This window comes from Corvus brachyrhynchos, unplaced genomic scaffold (genome assembly GCF_000691975.1).
Source record: "Corvus brachyrhynchos isolate BGI_N302 unplaced genomic scaffold, ASM69197v1 scaffold310, whole genome shotgun sequence".
NCBI classification, from domain to species: Eukaryota; Metazoa; Chordata; class Aves; order Passeriformes; family Corvidae; genus Corvus; species Corvus brachyrhynchos.
Window position 1 is genome coordinate 1,573,000 of NW_008236213.1, and position 4,762 is coordinate 1,577,761.

The following is a 4,762-nucleotide window of genomic DNA, read 5'->3' on the forward strand; positions in this document are numbered from 1 at the left end:
AGGGGAGGAGTGATAACTTTTGTTAGATGCTTTTTTCCAGTTCTACAAACTGGTGGTCCAATTTTCCCTCTGCATCATAAGAAATACGAAGAGTATCTTCCATGGCTTGTTACCTTACTGTATGGCGTTGCATCAGTGCATATTATTTGAGGGTCAGTGATGAGCTCATACCACACTGACATAAAAAAGTCATTCAAAAACTCAGATGAACAATATACACCCCAGTATTGCCCCCCTGCCCCATTTTCTGTAATAAGTAAAATAAAAGCAAATTCATATAATAAAACTATATTAGATGGATTGGAGTCTAAATTGCATCCACTTCTAATACTCACTCATTTGAAGAGAGTAACAGAAGCTAAATTCAACTGTTTTCATAGCCATGGGATTGTGGCAAAATATGTATTGTAGAACAGAGCATGTTCTCTGAAGAAGCAGAAGTTATGACTTCTTTGGATGTATTTTAAGAGGGGAAGGATAAAAAAAAAGAGCCCTCCAAGTCCAAAGAATTGATGTGAATATTGGGCAATGGGAAATCTTTTTGCCTTTTCCATCGATCAGAAATTGGGAATAGGTGACCATTTTGAAGAGAGTTCTTCCTACATGGATATGATTTGGAAAGAGACCATAAATTTATTGATTTTAACATGTGCATTACAGAGTTATAGAATATTCTGAGTTGGAAGGGACCCACAAGGATCATCAATTCAGCTTTAAAGTAAAAGGCCCAAATGGGGAATAAACCCACAACCACGGCGTTGTCAGCACCATGCTCTGACCAGCTGAGAGCTTTTGGGGAGCTTCAATTGATTCTCTGAAATAACAGAAGATAGTAAGATGTTGCTTAGCTCATTTTACTTCAGGGGAATAATTCTAGAGATTAATTTGTCCCTCTAACTTCATTACTTTATCTTTCTCTGGAATTTTTGCTTCATCTGAATTACTATTTCCTTTGTCCTACCTAAAATTTCACTTGGATTGCTACCTTGGACATGATTTATCCATTACAGTAATTTTGTTTCCACTTGGTTCTGTTCTACTGAGATTCTACCTGCCTTGGACTCTCAGTTCTTTTAGGATTTGATGCCACGTAGTGGAACCCCACTTTTCAACTGCTTTTACACCTTTCTTCACAGGACTTTATCTAGTATTTTGGGCTACCCTTGATTATATGCACAATCCTAAATATACTGGTCTTAAAGCTAGTCTAGAACAAAGGCTAAGTTCTGTAAATGTTGCTTCTGAAGTTTCGAGATGAATGTATTTTCTACTTGCACTTTTCCTACTGTAAAAGCATTGACTTATTTTTTTTTTTAGTGTTGTGTTTTATTGTTGGTTTTTGATTTTTTTTAAAAAAGTTTCTTAATTTAAAGCTATTGTCGTTCTAGCTTTTGTAATTGAAGAGAAGGAAATTTCAGTGTAGTCTCCTCTTAAATTCAGAAAGCATAGGAAGGTAAGGACAGTAAATACACTTTTGTAACATCAAGTCGTAACAAGAGGAGCAATTAAAATAAATCTTCAAACCAGGGTGAATTCAGTCTTATGTGTGCAGGATGTAAGTATGTTTCCTCAGATGTGTTATTTTGTGGGTGGTACTACTTTTTGGGAGGGTAGAGTACATGATCTTTGTGTACAGAGGGAAAACATCTGTTCAGTGGAGTCTGAGGACATCCTGATAAGCATTACATTCACATTGTTTTATCCCCCTCTGCTCTGGGTTGCCTGCATAAGGAACAATGGGCTTTCCTTCAAGTATTTACCATTCATTACTGGTGTGTGCAGTTGAAAAGAAACAAGGATCAGAAAAGCATACTTAGAAAATGAACTGGCAGAAATGTCTACTAACTTGGCAGAGAAGTCAAAAAAGGGGAAGCATTTACTGTGAAGACACACAACAGTTCTTTTCAGTTCATGCTAGAAGCAAAGGATTTACACCTTGCTTTGTATTTCACTAGTATTTGGCAAAAAAAATCTGTTCTCAGTGGAAATTAAAATAGGTAATCTTTCTACCTTAGTCTCCAATCAGTGCTTTGTGGTGACTGTCTGCTGTTTCTTTTTAATGCACGACTCAGAGCATGATAGATATTTTAGCAGCAACTTGGCTTAAATTTATGGGTGGGGGGGCATTGATGGGTGTCCTTAGCACTCATTTACAGGTATTCAAGTTTGACATCCCATGGCCTTCAGGCAGAGCAGCAGGCCATCTGCTCTTGAGCTGGAAGGTGAAGGTCTTCTTAGAATAAAAAAAAATCAGAACAAATCTTGACCAAAACACTCCATTCATACCTTATAAGCAAATTGCTGTATAATAGACTACTTGACACTCTGGTTCTACAAGATTTCTTTTTCTGGGAGAGATACTAAACACATACTTTACTATTAGTTGGTGGAAGCATTAAAAACAGGTTTCTAATTACTATATCATGAAAACAATTTGGGGATTGTTTTTCTTTTTTACTGTTGCACTTTCTAGATTGTTAAATTTTTTAAACAGATGCAAATCCTTCTGTGTGTTATATTATTTTAATTTATGCCATTGCTTGTGTTAGAAAAATAATCATGGCCTTTAAATTTCTAATCCTTCATCAAGTGGCTATTTGTAATGTTTTAGTCAGAATAGTCATATTTTTAGTTGAAAACCTGATCACATTTTTAATTATTTAATGAATGAATAAATTAATTAAAAATTGTAAGTGTAGTGGGATAATTTTGCCATGTTTGACAGCAATTGTGCAGGATATACTAAACAAAAATTAAATCAATCTGTCGTTGCACCTGCTCAAACAGATTTTATTAAGAAGCTGAAGTTCAGTACCATTTTATGAATGACCTTGAAAAAAATATTTTTAAGAAACGTACATTATAAATGTTGTGCTAAAAATTCCACACTTGAGTTCTCTTTTCACCTTTAATGGCTGCCTGCAAGAATTGAAATAAACATTTGGGGTAGGAAAATGTGAGGTTTAGTTTTTGCATCTAACTTTAATGTACATACTTTCTGCAAATGTTAACACTTCAGGATAAAAAGCCAACATTATAAAACTGATAATTTGTAAAAACTTAGGAAGCAGGAAAAGGTGGATTAAAGACAGAAAATTTTAAAAGATGCATAAAAGAGCTGAAAAGATTAATTGACAAGAAGTACTGAGTATTGGTAGTTAGTTAAGGTATTTTGATTGCTTCAGTCTTAAGACATGCATTGCCTTTTTGTTGGGCTATATTCTGAAAAATGCTGAAATCATGTCATTAGCCAGTGGAATCCATATTAAGACTATCTGAAATCTTGTTTTCAAGAGTTTTTCACACTCATATCTTAGCAATGTCCTATAGCTGTACAAACACTGGCTAATAGACTTAGCTGCAGTGTCCATGTCTGGTTATAACTGGAATAGTTATGAAGTATAGAGGGAGAGGTTAAAATAGCCCAACGCTCAAATTTTAGATGGAGAAGTGAGCAGTCACTTACCATGTCCACAAGACTTAACTGGGATTGGGTGTGGATTGAACAGCTCCCTAAAGGAGCGTGAGGCCAGGCGGAGGATTGTGGTTTTAAACAGGTACTAAAGATTCATATGTGGTTGCTAAATTATGTTATTACCCAGTAGGATGTATCATGCATTTGATAATCTTGTCACAACATTCAGTAGCAATGTGGTAGTACAGCAAAGAGAATTCATACAAGGTATAACTCATATAAAGAAGAGGGCCGAAGTGACTCTAATTCATATGAAGTTTAAGGGTAAATGCTTAAATCCATGAGTTGTGGACCTGGGATGGGGTGGCCTGGATGTACAGACAGAATGGGAAATGAGAGGCTGGAGAGCAGTGCCATGGAAAGGGCCCTGGGGCTCCTGATCAGTGGCAAGTTGAACATGAGGCAGCAGTGCCCTGGCAGCCAGGAGGGCCAAGCGTGTCCTGGGGGGCATCAGGCACAGCATCGCCAGCCGGGCAAGGGAGGGGATTGTCCCCTCTGCTCTGCACTGGGGGGAGTTTTGGGTGCCTCGAATTCTGGGGGCAGTTTTGGGTGCCAAAGTATAAGAAAGACATTAAACTGAAGTTTCCTCTCATCTGCAAACATACACTTAAAATAAGCATTTTACTTAATGGTGACACAGTGTCCTGTAAAATGATAATATAGTTTCTATCTGTGAAGTAGTACATAGATTACTTCTGTTTTGTGTATTATATCAAATAGAAAGCAAGGGTCTAGTTTTACCAATACTGATAAAACAGTAGTAGCTAAAAATTAGTATCTTTACTGCTGCTTACTTGTACAAACACATTTTTGTTTTGCACAGAAGCTAAGCATAACTTTCATATGTTCATTCTAAACTACTTGGATTTTTGGCATCAATTTCATAATTACTTCTATTTTTTTCTGAACTTTTAGTATGTCTCAGAAAACAGAGATAGAATCACTTTGTTTCATCTGTAGTTTCTTCATGTGTAACAGGCCTTGTTGAAGAAATAAGTGTAAAGAAAAGCTGTGCCAGTAGAAATTACTGGTTTCTTTTTCCCACAGGTTTTGTGTTCATCTAGGTAGAAAAGAACTTGGTTTTATATCCTGATGTTGCGGAACTCTACTCCCAGCTTTGGACTTGTGCCCCCTTATCCTTAGGCTTCTCATACCAACTTATTTTCTTTCCAGAAGGTAATTAATCAAGAAACTACATGTCCTGTTGATTAGTAAAAGGATTCTTCCTCATTTCCAACAAAAAACCACTCACTCACTTACTCAAAAAAAAAAAAAAAAAACAAAAAA

The 4,762-nt window shown here is 36.3% G+C and overlaps 1 protein-coding gene and 1 long non-coding RNA gene across 2 annotated transcripts in view; one reads left to right on the forward strand and one right to left on the reverse strand.

The window, feature by feature from the left end:
* Nucleotides 1-124, reverse strand: part of LOC108449062 — an 18,977-nt gene extending 18,853 nt beyond the window's left edge. The window contains exon 1 of the long non-coding RNA XR_001865163.1: nucleotides 114-124. This is a non-coding gene — a long non-coding RNA (uncharacterized LOC108449062). The remainder of the gene's footprint in view (nucleotides 1-113) is intronic.
* PDE4D (phosphodiesterase 4D) overlaps nucleotides 1-4,762 on the forward strand; it is a 558,454-nt gene that overhangs the window by 139,757 nt on the left and 413,935 nt on the right. The gene's annotated exons all lie outside the window — the stretch shown is intronic.